Raw genomic sequence first — 16,972 nt, forward strand, 5'->3', positions numbered from 1 at the left:
CTGCTACCTTTTTCCATGTGCAACACCTGCCTGCAGCACCGAAACCCGTGGCCCGTGTGCTCACCTGGACCTTGGGCCTAGAGGATGCACTTCACCTAGTGAGCATAACAGTTGACCATCAACCTGTTCACTGTCTCGTGAGTGGTGGTCAGACATGCACACTACCACTCCCATAGAAAATAATGGAGAGCACATTACTCAGGACTGTTGTTTGTCCCAGAGGCCAGACCCCCACTAATGATCCTATGGGTAGGCGAAATATGCCATTTAGAGCAAAATTGCCTTTATATGCAGTACAATGGTTTCCTTTCTCCAGTCACTGACCAGTGAATCAAACTGTGAAACCATAAGCGACACCTAAAAGGTGCGAACACTTTGTCACAACACTGAAGTCTCATGTGACAGAAAAGCTTTCATCTCCTCTGTACTGACCTTTCCTAGTCTTTCGCTAGGACTCCACCTTCTAGGCTAAGAAATAGGTTTGCAAACATGATGATGGGAAGCACTTTATTCCGGTAAACGATGTGATCAGAAGACTATTGGAGATGAGCATCTCAAGTTGCCATGGAAACCATGAGAGCTGAAGCAGAAGGGAAAAAAAAGGCCTGGCTCCTGCAAATCCGTCTAATACAGCAGAATGAACTGGAGTGAAAGCATTCTGCGAGTGTAACCCATACTGCCAGTCACCACTGAGGAGACTGCAGCTACAGAGCCACTGGCTTCACCCTCATGCCTGTGTGACTAGTCACCCGCCTTCCTATTGCCAGCCAGCATCCTCCATACTGTGCACTGCCTCCTGCAAGAGTCATGGACCAGTCTGCCTGAGCTCCATGTCCCTCATTGTGGCAGCACATGGGAATGTGTGTGCTGCCAGTCATCTTCCTCTGTAGTCACCACATTGACAAGCCAACATACATGTATTAGTCGCACGCCTTCCAGCCAACATATATGTAGTAGTCGCCCTCCTTCCTCCTAGCTCTCCTCCCCTCCCCCACCTGGATCCCAGCACTGTGTACATGCTCTCTGCCTCATTCTCTCTCTCCCTCCATCTCTCCCCTTTTTCTCTCATGTACTTTTTTTCACAGTGGTTTCTCCCAGTGACATAATAACAGGATGCTGAAGTCTTTCTCCTTTTCTGCAAAATATCCCCTCTTAAAATAAACGCCATTTCACAGAACCTTCCAGGGCATGAGGGAGAGAGGAGCTAAGACATCCAGGGATTTGTGAAGCATCTCCTGGTCCCCCTTATACCCAGACATACATCCCCCCATCAAAGCACACCTTATAACAAAGGTAAGAGGCTCATGTCAATCCCCCGGTTCCTACCGGACCAGTCTGGCATCTCCATGGCACCTTTTGTCTATATATATGTCATACATGCATACACACATATACATGTCAGTTTATATCATTTTATGATTGTGTATATGCATGCTATGTAAATATAAATATATATACATTTTTATGATCTCCGACATGTACAAGACGTGAATCTTCTTGCTTGGTTTCTTTGCTTATTTATGTTTATGTTATCTTTTTGTAAATATTTATATTTATTTTGAAAACAAAGCTGTTTTAGAGCGTTCTGTACATCTATTCTTCCCAATAACACTAAGATTTATTGTATTGCCTTCCTTCCATTAGAAATGGGCATATCCTTTTTGGAAAAAATGCAACAGATACTTAGTTGCTTGTCTAACGATTGGCTTTATGTGGGATTTTAAGAGGATTTAATAAATGCTGGCAATTATAGAGCGAGGCTGTTCATGTACGGGGAAATGGCATGTATGATGTATCTGCTTATATTAAAGGTAAAAAATAATAAATATGCTGTATATGATAATAAATATATGCTGTATATATATCATATAGAACAATATGCTGTATGTATATATATATATATATATATATATATATATATTATATAGAACCTGCTGCTGTGTGAAGCTGAGGGGTGTTCACATCATGACTTAATCTTGCTTTGGAAATTAGGATGGGTTTTTGGAAAATGGAACTTATACATATATTGGTAATCTACATAATGTATGGAAGAAGCGGTATTTAGCAGATTTATTACCTAAATTCACACACACACGTATACATGTAATATATATATATATATATATATATATATATATATATTTATATAATGTCTGTAAAGTGTTGTGGCTTTAATGTTGCTATAAAAGTGGGTGAAATAAATAATACATAAATAAATATATATATGTATTTTTTTTTGGTTCCTTCTAGAACAAGGCTCAGGAAGCGGCTTTGTTTTATTTCCGCTGTCCCTCTGCCTCCTCCCAATCAGTGTTTTTTTTTCTATACTGACATGATCTTTACCATGTAATAAAATGTACATGTGAAGTAGAAGTGCTCCATCCATCCCTGAAGCGCGCTCTGGGCAGGTGGCCACCGGTTTGCAGGAGAGGGGATTTAGGGATTTCACTTTCTCCAGAGAGACTGAAGGGCTTTACTCTTGGTGAGCTGTGCTTTTGCTTTGGTGGCAGCTGTGCATGATTAATAAGGCTCCTATAGAAACCTTAGTATATAATATACATGTTGCGCGCTTTTTTATACATATTTCTGTATATCACATTCTATGTTCACTTTTCTTATATCCGGATTTTAATGCAAATGGCAAGTAGTTCATTGCTAAATGTGGAAAATATTGCAACATTAAGAAGCGAGAAGATGAGGTTTGTTTAGAGCATATACGGGGGTCCGTTGCTGATTATTATAGATACATTACAATGTGGTAGGTATGTTTCTCGCTTAATCAGATATCTATTGATAGATTATTAAAAATGTCATTGATCCCTTACACTTGAGATCCTTTCATTCATCCGTACCACTGTAACAGTGCTCAGGACCCCTGGGGTCCCGGCCTGAACTCCACATTATTCCATATTTATCTATTTAATTGTCCTGTCTGCTATAGGACAGATACCAATCAATCTTTTCCACCAAGCTCTCAATGAATAGGCCTTTTAAAATCCCATAGGAATATTTAACTTGTGTTGCCCATGCATTTTTCATGATAAACTGCAGCCCCCTACAGGATTTCAAGTGTTAATGAGGTCGCAATTCACAATGCCACATACCTCATATGTGTATTCTAACATCTTTTCCGTATAGTTGCTCACTAGGGCCAACAAATATTATTTCCATGTCATTCTATAGGCTGTGGGTGAACTCCGAAGGTTTGAGTGTGTGATCCTGTAACCTATATCTCGTCTTTCAGCCGCCAGGCTTTGTATGTTTTACAATATTTGGTTAGAATACAAGGTAATATTATAAAGTATAATAGTCCAACAAATGTAAAATAATGCATAGGAATAAAGGAGCCCAAACAAAGCGCGGAGTCTGGGGCTGCCTGTTAGATACTACTGCCCTGTGATCACCAGTTGCTACCTTCCTTAAGGAAAAAGGTTACGTGCTGTCAACAGGAATTGGTCGCAATGGTCAGATTGTTTCTGCTTATGACAATTTCAGTCCTATTTTGATGCTTGTTTTTTGGATTTATCATAAGACAGTCCAGAACATCAGAAAACTAGAAAACTAGCTGATGTATGATCATTTCTATTGATTGTGCTGGAAGGATTATTTTCTTTCCCTTTTATTTTACTGTCAAGCTTATACAGATGTAGGAGCAGGTAGGAGCTTCTTTATTTTTTAAAGGGCCCAAAAATTGAAACAAATTGTTCCCTTTTGCGACAAGGGTCAATATCACGATGTTGGGGACAACAGTGAATAGCAATAATTTGCGATGAATTCTCCAGGGGGAAATTAAGAATTACACTTTTTTCTTGGACTGCTCTTGTAATATATGGATGCACAGGTCCACTGGATTGCAGATTGTCAATATACACTAGCTACTCCCAATATGGCCGAAAGACAAGGAGGCACAACTGAAGAGCCTTTTTTAATCATCAGGTTTTATGTGCCTTCTTAGGGAATTCTGAGTTAAAAGAGGAGTTCCCCGTTAAAGATCTCGACTTTTGACCAAAATCGGGAGTGATTTCAAAGAATGTCTCTTCATCTGGACGACCTGTCCTGTCCTTCATTTCATAGCTATTCCACTGACTGGACTGGGTGCTCTAAAATGCCTAATTTCCCATGTGAAATTAACCCTGCCTGCCAGGTTTTCCTCTAGGTTACAGCTGATCACTGGAGGACCCAGTTGAAGGAAACTTTCCATTCAACTTGGACCTGCCCTGTTGTCATTTGAGATAACATCTCAGGCTTGATTAAACCATGTTCTTCATCTGAGGAAGACCAGAAGGAATCCATGTCCTTACTCTAACTGCTTGGCATGACATATCTCTTGTTCTGGAACGTCGGCATACCTATTTGTAAGCTATACTAGTATACACGTTGAAATAGTAATCAAAAAATAACACAAAACATCTCTTTATTAGTTTGCCATCTCTTACCTGGCCGGCACAGCTTTGCATGCTTTGGAGTCAGATGAATTACCTTTAGTGGAGACTTGTCTGTGACATAACTGAATCCAGTAACGTTCTCTTTGGCTGTTGTTTTACAGCCACAGAATAATAACTTTAGCAGTCATATCATAAACATTGCTCCAATTATCTGAGCACTCCTGAATAACTTGATATTTCAATTAGTATTCCGATCTCCAAAATCCTATCCCAATATGCCAGAGATGTAATAATATTAGCCACTACCTCCAATTAAGAACGTAGCATAGTTCTTCAGATTCACTATGTTGCTTACCCCATACGAGGGCATTGCAGTAGCGTAGCTATCCATGGTTACGACCACTAACAACTAACTGTCACTATATGAGTGGTTATAACCGTGGATGCCTAAGCTACTGCCATGCGCTAGATGGGGAAAGCAACGTAGGGAATTTGAAGAACTACAGCTCTGGCAAAAATTAAGAGACCACCACATCAAAACCCTGTCATGGGCACCCCATTCTCAAGACCTGAACCCCTTTGAAAACCTCTGGAATGTAATCAAGAGGATGATGGATAATCACAAGCCACCAAACAAAGAGGAACGGCTTATATCTAAATAAGAAGCAGTGTGAAACACTGGTGGCAAGTATGCCAAGACTCATGAAAGCTGTGACTAAAAATCATGGTTATTCCACAAAAGATTGATTTCTGAACTCTTCCTGAGTTAAAACATTAGTATTATTGTTTCTAAATGATTATGCACTTGTTTTCTTAGCATTATTTGAGGTCTGAAAGCACTGGGTTATTTTATTGAATTTTATCCATTTCTCATTTTTAGAAAAAATTACAAAATGTATTGCTTGTAAATTCGGAGACATGTGATCAGAAGTTTATAGACTAAAAGAGCAATTTACATTTTACTCAAAAATATACCTATAAAGAGAAAAATCAGACAAACTGAACATTTTGCAGTGGTCTCTTAATTTTTGCCAGAGCTGTATACTGCATTTCTAAATAGAGGCACTTGCTAATATTATTATTACACCTACTGCATATTGGGATAGGATCTTGAGATGGGATTACCCCTTTAATTTTTGCAACCAATTAAAGGGGCAGTGAAGTGGCTCAGTGGTTACCACTTTTGTTTTGCAGCACTGGCATCCTGGGTTCAAATCTTACAAAAGACAACATCTACAAAGAGTGTGTATGTTCTCCCCGTGTTTGCGTGGGTTTCCTCAGGGTTCTCCAGTTTCCTCCCCCCACTGCAAAGACATTTTGATAGGGTGTTTAGACTGTGAGCCCCAATGGGGACAGTAATGATAATGATGTGGAATATCATGGTACTATAAAAGTGAGTAAAATAAGGGATTATGTATCCAGGCTAACCGCTTAGGAAGCAGTTCTGTATTGCCTAAAATGTCTGAGGAACCATACACTCTCGCTGCTCTAGTTCAGATACTTTCCATATTCTTCGCCTGTCTCCCCACCTTGCCCCTGAGGATGTTCCCAACCTGGCCAATGTTGTGACTAGTAATTGGCTTCAGTGATCACTTCTCTGAGTCAGGGACATCATTGCTAGAGCTGTTATTGGAGGCCAGCTGGATTGGGAAGAGCTGAAACGAGACTGCAGGGTAATTGGTAAGATGAATAATGCTTCTTTTAATATCTTGAACCATTTTCAAGCTGTCTTGAAAAATGATTTTGGCTGCTCGGTTTACACCTTTAAAAACATTTAAAGGGGAACTGCAGTCAGATGGATTTTTGAGCATGTCTCTCTATTTTTTGCCTGAGCCCCACCACTGCCCAGGTGCATTAGGTCTATGGATATTGGCAACCTGATTACAATTGACACTGATCTTTACAGGAGATCTTTACATTTTACCAGATAAGTCATACAGATCGAATAGGTTCAATTTCCTTTCTACTACCTTTTCCCATATATATATATATATATATATATATATAGTGTCGAAGGGGGCCTGCTCATCTGTTTGGCATTATTATACATCCTATATAATTCCAATATAAACTCCAAATAAATGAAAGTTAAGAGACTTGTCCCCGCTGTTTCACATTCTTCTGAATTCTTTAGTTTACAAAAACAAAAAATTTACACAAAGGAGTTAATATTTTCCTGATTCCTTCCATTTGTCACCTTACGGATGGCTGGGAGGTGAATTTAGGCAAAGAACAGGATGTAATACTATTGCTCTATTGCAGACAAAGTAATAGAAAGGGTTTCCTCGACCGGCCAGTGATTTCACAACTATATGCCGATTTTTGGGAAGGAAGAAGGGTAAAATGGCTGATCCCCATGAGCATACCAAGGCAAATTCTTCATTTACTTCTTTAATAGCATAATTTTTGGCCATTTAACGTTGTTTTAATTGACGGCCTTTTAGACCACTGTCAGAATGTTCTAAAACTGATGAAATCAATATATCTTTTCCAGAATACCCTTAGAATAACTTTTACTTTTCGGTCTTATACATAATTCAAGAGAAAGAAGCTATTAATGAATATTTCATATTAATTTAAAAGTAAAACGGGCAGTAATGATGTAAGTGGAGTCGTACATCCATATAGACACGAATACCGTCTATTGTTTTGCAGTTTCCAGATAAAACAGCGAAGCTTAGAATATTTGTCTCAATAAAACAAGTTGATGGCACACTGGAAGCCGTGATCAGCTAAACAGGCCAAAATGTTTGAGCATACTAAGGTCTGTGCCTGAAACCCTATTTACGAAGCCTTTCTATTTTTCTACCCACTACACTTTAGGAGTCTTTGCTTTTGCATTCGTTTGATTATTATGGAATACAAAGCTTTGCTAAAAATACCCAGCTGCTTTCTAGGCCAGTATTATTGAGGAACAATTTCAACATAAACTAATTGTTATCAAGGAAAAAAATGATTTTTGGAATGAAAATTGTGATTTCGTTAAACAGTCAGTTAAAGAACCAGTAACTCAAAGCAATAATAGTCAAAGGTGTGTAAAAAGAGTCTCCTCACTCAGTGGCCTAGCATAAAAATGAGCTAGGAAAACAAAAAGAGAGAAACACGGGGCCTTCTAGAGCAGTAATTTAGCTATGAGTTTAAATGCCCAGATAGGACAAACCAACCACAGAGCCGGACACCTCAGGAGGTTATAAAGGGAACAAGTGCAACACTAGGGATTGAAGCTTGAAGAGGGAAATTTGCATATTCCAGATGCCTTCTGGTAAAAGCAAAGTGTCTCCCTCAGCAAGAAGATCAGTGAGTATAGCCGGGACCAGCTTCTTGGAAAGCATTGCCAAACCAGGGATTGAAGCTTGAAGAGAACAATTTGCATATTCCATGTGCCTTCTGGGAAAAGCGAAGAGTCTCCCTCAGCAGGAAGATTGTTGGGTACAGCCGGGACTAGCTGCTTGGAAATCATCGCCAAATTTTTGCCTCATGGACATTATTGCAAGAAAGCTTGGCTGATTAAGGAGATTACACAAGAAGGAAAACACACAGCAGATTACACAAGATGGTTACACATAGTAGATTACACAAGAAGGAAGACACACAACAAGTCAGCAGGATCTAGGAGCAACATGGCCAACGTGACCACCTACATGGTGAGCTGCAACATGTGCTACATGTTCACAGATCGACCAGAAGAAGAATCCATCTTCACCTGCCTGAAGTGTAGACTACTGGCCCTTTCAGAAGAAAAGGTGCAGGGTCTGGAAGGAAGAATTGCAACTTTGAAACTCACCAAAGAAAATGAAGAGTGCCTAGACAGAACAAAAGCATCTCTACTGGTCACAGAAGGTGAAAAAAGTGTCAGAGAACCTCCAAAAGCAGATGAGCATGTGATCAAAAGAAGCAAGAAGACCATGAAGACATCACAAACCACACAACTGCGAAAGCGATACCAAGGCATTGTGGAGGATGAAGATGGCACACCTAAGAATGAGACACTACCAGCAAGCAAAGAAGAAAAGGGCACACAGCAACACCCAGAAGTGACAACAAAAAGTACAGCAAAGAAGCAAGGAAGAGTGGTAGTGGTGGGAAACTCACTACAGAGAGCCTCAGAAGCAGCCATCTGTAGACCGGACATAACCGCAAGAGAAGTATGCTGCCTCCCAGGTGCGAAGATCATGGATATGACCGATAGGATACCAAAGCTCATCTGTTCCAAGGACGTCCACTCATTTCTTCTTATACATGTTGGCACCAATCACACGGCAAGGAAGGACCTACCTACAATCTGCAAGGGCTTTTAAGAGTTGGGTAAGAAAGTAAAGGAACTGGATGCACAGGTAATTTTATCTTCTATCCTTCCAATAGACAGGCATGGCACCAGGAGATGGAACAGGATCCTTGATGCGAACAACTGGCTAAGACAATGGTGCAGTCAGCAAGGATTCGGATTCCTGGACCATGGTGTGAATTACCTGTATGATGGACTCCTCGCCAGAGATGGACTACACCTCAACAAATCTGGGAAACACACATTCGCCAGAAGTCTCGCTACACTCATCAGCAGGGCATTAAACTAGAAGAAGAGGGGACGGGAAGAAAAACATGAGACTCGAAAATGAAGACAGGAAATATACTGATGAAGGATAAGAGGTGCGGTAAAGAAGACCCAAGACAACATTCTCAGATGGGAGATAAGAACATTTCTAAAACAATCAACAGGGAGTAGACTGGAACAAAACAAATTCCTCTAAACTGCATGCTCACAAATGCCAGAAATCTGACAAACAAGATGGAAGAACTAGAAGCAGAAATAGCTACAGGTAACTATGACATAGTGGGGATAACCAAGACATGATTAGATGAAAGCTATGACTGGGCAGTTAACTTACAGGGTTACAGTCTGTTTAGAAAGGATCGTAAAAATCTGAGATGAGGAGGGGTTTGTCTTTATGTAAAGTCTTGTCTAAAGTTCACTTTAAGGGAGGATATTAGCGAAGAGGATGAGGATGTTGAGTCCATATGGGTCGAAATACATGGAGGGAAAAATAGTAACAAAATTCTCATTGTCTGTTACAAACCCCCAAATATAACAGAAATCATGGAAAGTCTACTACTAAGGCAAATAGATGAAGCTGCAACCCATAATGAGGTCCTTGTTATGGGGGACTTTAACTATCCAGATATTAACTGGGAAACAGAGACCTGCGAAACCCATAAAGGCAGCAGGTTTCTGCTAATAACAAAAAAAAAATTATCTTTCACAAGTGGTGCAGAATCCAACCAGAGGAGCAGCACTTTTAGACCTAATACTATCTAATAGACCTGACAGAATAACAAATCTGGAGGTCATAGGGCATTTAGGAAATAGCGACCACAGTATTGTACAGTTACACTTGTCTTTCACTAGGGGGACTTGTTAGGGAGTCACAAAAGCACTGAACTTTAGGAAGGCAAGGTATGACCAGCTTAAGCCCCTATCTCATATAGCGAGATCGCTAGTGATATTGCTAATGCGTCACCGATTTTATGACGCAACAGTTATCTCGCCTGTGATCTCGCTACATGTAATACATAGCGGTGACTGGCCCCCCGCTGGATATCGCTGATCATGCTCGAATGTCTGGGCCATTCTTTCATCGTCGGCGTCCCGCTGGCCAGCATGCATCGCTGTGTTTGATGCCGATGAGTGACCTCGTTGGTGACGCAGAACTCAGGAACGCAAGCTGGAATCATTCAGAATAGCTGCTGTGTGACAATGCACCAGCTATCCTTACCAGGTCGTATCGTTGTTGGGATCGCTGGTGCGTCGTTGAAGAGATCTGCCTGTTTGGCATCTTACTAGCGATCATTTAGCGAAGCACCAGCGATCCCTACCAGGTCGTATCGTTGTCGGGATCGCTGGTGCGTCACTATGTGAAACGGGACCCTTAGAGATGCCCTTAATCTGGTTGACTGGAACAATGTTCTCAGAAATAAGAGTACAGATAATAAATGGGAAATGTTTAAGAACATCCTAAATAGGCATTGTAAGCGGTTTATACCTTGTGGAAATAAAAGGACAAGAAATAGAAAAAACCCAATGTGGCTAAACAAAAAAGTAAGAGGGGCAATTAACATTAAAAAGAAAGCATTTATACTACTAAAGCAGGATGGCACCGTTGAAGCTCTAAAAAACTATAAGGAGAAAAATACTTTATCTAAAAAACTAATTAAAGCTGCCAAAAAGGAAACAGAGAAGCACATTGCTAAGGAAAGTAAAACTAATCCCAAACTGTTCTTCAACTATATCAATAGTAAAAGAATCATAAGTGAAAGTGCAGGCCCTTTAAAAATTGTGAGGAAAGAATGGTTGTAGATGACGAGGAAAAAGCTAATATATTAAACACCTTCATCTCCACGGTATTCACGGTGGAAAATGAAATGCCAGATGAAATACCGAGAGACAAAGAAAACCCCATATTAAGGGTCACCACTCTAACCCAAGAAGAGGTGCGAAACCGGCTAAATAAGATTAAAATAGATAAATCTCCATGTACGGATGGAATACACCCATGAGTACTAAGAGAACTAAGTAATGTAATAGACAAACCATTATTTCTTATATTTAGGGACTCTATAGTGATGGGGTCTGTTCCACAGGACTGGCGCATAGCAAATCTGGTGCCAATATTCAAAAAGGCTCTAAAAGTACACCTGGAAAATATAGGCCAGTAAGTCTAACCTCTAATGTGGGTAAAATATTTGAAGGGTTTCTGAGTGATGTTATTCTGGATTATTTCAATGAGAATAACTGTTTAACTCCATATAAGCATGGGTTTATGAGGAATCACTCCTGTCAAACCAATTTAATCAAATTTTTATGAAGAAATAAGCTATAGACTGGACCAAGGTGAGTCACTGGACTTGGTATATCTTGATTTTTCCAAAGTGTTTGATACAGTGCCACACAAGAGGTTGGTACACAAAATGAGAATGCTGGGTCTGGGGCAAAATGTGTGTAAATGGGTAAGTAACTGGCTTAGTGGTAGAAAGCAGAGGGTGGTTATAAATGGTATATTCTCTAACTAGGTCGCTGTGACCATTGGGGTACCTCAGGGGTCGGTGTTGGGACCTGTTCTCTACAACATATTTATCAATGATCTGGTAGAAGGTTTACACAGTAAAATATCGATATTTGCAGATGATACAAAACTATGTAAAGCAGTCAATACAAAAGAAGATAGTATTCTGCTACAGGTTGATATGGATAAGTTGGAAACTTGGGCCAAAAGGTGGCAGATCCAGTTTAACAATGACAAATGTAAGGTTATACACATGGGAAGAAGAAATCAATATCACCATTACACACTGAATGGGAAACCACTTGGTAAATCTGACATGGAGAAGGACTTGGGGAACCTAGGTAATGATAAACTTACCTGGAGCAGCCCGTGCCAGGCAGCGGCTGCCAAGGCAAACGAGATCATGGGGTGCATTAAAAGAGGTCTGGATACACATGATGAGAGCATTATACTGCCTCTGTATAAATTCCTGGTTAGACCACACATGGAGTACTGTGTACAGTTTTTGGCACCGGTGACAAGGGAGGATATAGTGGAATTAGAGCGAGTACAAAGGAGGATAGCAAAATTAATAAATGGAATGGGGAGCTACAATACCCAGAGAGATTAGCAAAATTAGGATTATTTAGTCTAGAAAAAAGACGACCGAGGGGCGATCTAATAACCATGTATAAGTACAGTATATAAGGGGACAATACAAATATCTCTCCAAAGATCTGTTAATACCAAGGAATGTGACGGTCACAAGGGGACATTTTCTGCATCTTGGCCTTGTTTTGGATCGTTGTCATGTTGGAACATCCAAGTACATCCCATGCGCAGCTTCCGGGCTGATGATTGCAAATATACCTCCAGTATTTGCTGATAATGTGCTGCATTCTTGTTTCCTACAACTTTGACCAAGTTTCCTGTGCCTTTGTAGCTCACACATCCCCAAAAACATCAGTGATCCACCTACGTGCTTTACAATTGGACTGGTGTTCCTTTCATCATAGGCCTTGTTGACCTCTCTCCAAATATAACGTTTATGGTTGTGGCCAAAAAGTTCCAATGTGGTCTCATCGCTCCAAATTACCTTGTTCCAAAAGTTTTGAGGCTTGTTTCTGTGTTGTTTTGCATATTCTAGGCGAGATACTTTGTGGCATTTGCACAATAATGGCTTTCTTCTGGCAACTCAATCATGCAGCCCATTTTTCTTCAAGTGCCTCCTTATTGTGCATCTTGAAACAGCCACAATGCTAGTTTTCAGAGAGTCCAGTATTTCAGCTGATGCTATTTGTGGGTTTTTCTTTGCATCCCAAACAATTTTCCTGGCAGTTGTGGATGAAATTTTTGTTGGTCTACCTGACCATGGTTTTATTTTTACAGAGCCCCTGATTTTCCATTTGTTAATCACAGTTTGAATGCTGCTGACTGGCTTTATCAATTTCTTGGATATCTTTTTGTATCCCTTTCCTGTTTTATACAGTTCAACTACCTTTTCCCTGTAGATCCATTGACAAATCTTTTGCTTTCCCCAAGACTCACAATCTCCAGAAACGTCAGAGGCTGGATGAAAGATGCAAGAGTCTGTCTGGATCCCAGAAACTCACTCAGCTTTTATGCATACACACTGATTACTATCAAAAAGGTCACAGGTGAGGATGTTACTTTTAGTAGCCATTCAAACCCATTTGTGTCAACTTCTCAGGCCAAAATCACCAGGGTATGTAAACTTTTGATCATGGTCATTTGGATGTTTTGGGTTGCCATTATGATTTAAATAGAGAAAACACAGTAGTTTGACAATAACTGGCTTCATCCAACCACTAACCATGAGTGGAGAAAAAGTTTTGGTGTTATCATTCATATTCTCTGAAAAATAAGGCCAAGAAAGCCAAAATTATGCTGGGTTTTGTAAACTTTTGAGCACAACTGTAGATAACCTTGATAAAGGCCACTAGGCTGAAATGTTGGTCTTGAATTCTGTCTCAAAATAAATACATCATTTTCAGCAAGATTACATTTCAAGCCAAAGGTTTTCTATTACGATAAAAAAAAATCTGTTAGTACTTCTATCTTTGTAATGTGTATTGGAGACATCACGGCAGCTAATTTTCACCAACTAGCTTGGAGGCAACTAACAAAAACTACCAAAAGTGCAGTTCCCTTGAGGGAAAAAAGAGAAAATAACACTTTCTTAGTGTAGTATGATTACAATTGTTAAAACTAATGATAGACAAGTTTTAGACCTGATAAAGTTGTGCACATATGGCCACCACTCCAAAAACACATAAACTAGATTCAGTAGGTGCAGCTGATGGAGAATCCTCCAAGGAAAGTCTGATAGTGTGTAGTTAGGGTGGAAATGCCAGGTGAATGATGCTCCCATGGTAACAAATGTGCTGGATAAAAGTAGTATCTTTACCTGGTCACAATACAAATATATTGGTACTTTTATCCTGCTTATTCGCTACCACGGGTGTACCAATCACCTGGTATCTCTACCGTTACTAAAAATAAGCGTTAGAGCAAGTGGAAGCGAAAATTGGTAATAATAGTAAAAAATTGGATACAAACAAGTAATGGTAATAGTGTTATTACATGTAATAATTACATTATGTACACGCAAGACAACTTACTCTGAAAACTCATCTGAAACGAAAGATACTCTTGCAGGAAAATTATTGGCTACCTATAAATGATTAAACGAGTAAATACTAAATACAGTCTGTCCAAATTGAAATTTATGGTTAGTTCACCCTTGTTTGAACGTCAGCTGAAACAATCAGCATCAAGGCTCACAAGGCAATTTCTGCATGTTTGATGGCTCTTTGTAAATGCTGATACATTGGGAAACCTGCATGTATAAAGCATTGTCTATATAGCAGACCATTTCATTTGATAGACAGAAGCAGTGTGCTACCTGTAGCTTTCATAATACTTCACATCTGTAGACAATCTATCACCAGTAAATCTCTCTGCAAATAATAATAATAATCTTTATTTTTTTTTATATAGTGCTAACATATTCCGCAGCGCTTTACAGTTTGTATACATTATCATCGCTGTCCCCGATGGGGCTCACAATCTAAATTCTCTATCAGTATGTCTTTGGAATGTGGGAGGAAACCAGAGTACCCGGAGGAAACTCACGCAAACACGGGGAGTACATACAGACTCCTTGCAGATGTTGTCCTTGGTGGGATATGAACCCAGGACTCCAGTGCTGCAAGGCTGCAGTGATAACCACTGAGCCACAATGTGCACAAAATGCAAAGGAATTGCATTTATGATGCTTGCTATCACATCTACAGGTTCTTCTCACAAAATTAGAATATCATCAAAAAGTCAATTTATTTCAGTTCTTCAATACAAAAAGTGAAACTCATCTACTATATAATCGTCTAATTCTGTCTGTCTGTCTCTAACGGATATCCCGCATCGCTGATTGGTCGCGCTCAGCCGGCCGTGACCAATCAGCAACAGGCGCAGTGCGCCCGCAAATTGGCGAGGCATTCGAACGACGCATGCCACCGCTACCATCGGGAGATTTGCGGTGCTAGCTGCTGATCTCCCGACGGTTGCCATGGGTCATCTCCTGCCGCACGGAGGTCAGCGGTGATGCAGTCAGGAGATGACCGGCGCAGCGCTCAATGTGAGGATGGTACCCAGGGTCCAGAGGAGAGGAGACTCTCCTCCAGGCCCTGGGTACCATAAACCTGTAAAAAATAGAATTAAAATGAAAAATAGTGATGATACTGAAGGCCCCCAAACTCTTTCCCTCCTCTCACCACGCGCCCGGCATCTTCCAGTCCCAGTAATGCTTTGCGTGAAAGACCTCTGATGACATCGCGCTCTCGCGAGAGTGACGTCATCTTCGGTCCTTCGCGCTAAGCATTACTGGGACCGGAAGATGCCAGGAGCGTGGAGGGGAGATCGGGGGCCTTCAGAAGGTGAGAATAACCTTTTCTTTAATTTTTTTAAATTATTTTTTACATGCTATCTTTTACTATTGATGCTGCATAGGCAGCATCTATAGTAAAAAGTTCTAGAATACCAGATGCGTTATAATCGGGCCACCATCTAGTATGTTATATAGAGTCATTACAAACAGAATGATCTATTTCAAGTGTTTATTTCTGTCAATGTTGATGTTTATGGCTTACACCCAATGATATTCTAATTTTGTTAGACGCACCCATATACCTGATCATACTGCTGCCACCTCAGCCCTGGTCACTACTACTGTAGGATTATGGCAGCGTATGGTTGTTTATCTTTAAGATTGTTAAGACTACTTGTACCTTTCCTTTCCACCTGTATTTTACTGCTGTGAGATGGAAAAATATTCAGAATTGAGAGTCCTCAGTGGTTAATACTTTTTAATGGCTAACTGAAAAGATGGTAACACATTGCAAGCTTTCGAGACTACTCAGGTCTCTTCATCAGGCATTGACTAATACAAAATCTGAAGAATCACATATTTATACACAACACAGCACAGAACTGTCACTATGGGAGAGTGATAAACAGTTGTGTCCATAAATATTGGAACAGTTAGTAGATAAGGAGAGAAAGTTTTATTGTACTCTGATTGGGGTCTGGTTCTGTGTTGTGATGCCACCACATGTGCTGTGAAATGGTAATGTAATTAGCTATCTGCTGGGAACTATGGGTGAGGTTCCTTTCTATATAAATCCCATCAGAAAGTTTCTGAACACCATTTATTTTGTTCAGCTAGACCTTGTTACAGATCTTATCCATTGCTCAAGTAGTGCTAATTTTTTATCCTGCTTTTTGACCAATCACTTGCTTTCCAGTTTTGTAATTGGCTTGATTCCGTAGTATTGATCCCAAATGATGGCCCTTCTTGCTGCCAGCTTGCTCCATCAGTAAGCATCCTACTCTGTGGTCCCAGCCAAGGGGTCCCTATGTAAGTCCAGTTCCTTGTGCAGCTGATAAAGGGTGAAAGCCAGGTCCAAGGCAATCAGTTGGATTTGGTAAACAGAGTGGTTTGTTCTGAGCCTGTTTGTGGAAGCCTACAAAAAGATGCCAGACTACCACGAACACTGCTCCATTTACACTTAGAAGATGGTGATGAGAGTAATAGATTATGCAAGTATATACAAATTCATATGACAATGTGTCTCTTTTTTGGATGTGGACCAGATATTTCATTGGCTCTTCACTAAGTAAAAGTCTAAATAGCTAAGTTTTGTTTTGACACATTCTCATTCATCCTGGAACCTCTGGATTTCTTAGATTTTCTATTGTAGGAAAACATAACTTTTTTCAATTTTCATAAAATACAAAATGGCAGAGAAATGTACATTTGGCATCTTTCAAAAGTGAATGGTTAGTATGTTCTGTATAGATGATGAATACTTTGGCACATTCATGCATACAAATGCTTTCCTATAAGTGATGAAATTCTACAGCAATTCACCTGGACAAATAATCCAAAAAATGTATGTAGTATATTTGTATTTAATTTAAAAAATGTCATATGAACAATGTACAGAATCTTACCGACAAAGTGTAGTGCCA

General features: G+C 40.0%; 1 protein-coding gene across 3 annotated transcripts in view; it reads left to right on the forward strand.

Annotated features, from left to right (window-relative positions):
- The first annotated feature begins 644 nt into the window (after positions 1-644).
- CACNG8 (calcium voltage-gated channel auxiliary subunit gamma 8) overlaps positions 645-16,972 on the forward strand; it is a 182,481-nt gene continuing 166,153 nt past the window's right edge. For 2 of the 3 annotated variants that reach the window (XM_073571174.1, XM_073571172.1), the window contains exon 1: positions 726-1,293. The gene's annotated coding sequence lies outside the window, so the exon portion shown is untranslated. Of the gene's footprint in view, positions 1,294-16,972 lie in introns of all 3 variants that reach the window. The other variant, XM_073571177.1, reaches the window with a different exon arrangement.

The sequence above is a fragment of the Dendrobates tinctorius genome, unplaced genomic scaffold (genome assembly GCF_039654945.1).
Source record: "Dendrobates tinctorius isolate UK_male_01 unplaced genomic scaffold, ASM3965494v1 ptg000028l, whole genome shotgun sequence".
Classification (NCBI taxonomy): Eukaryota; Metazoa; Chordata; class Amphibia; order Anura; family Dendrobatidae; genus Dendrobates; species Dendrobates tinctorius.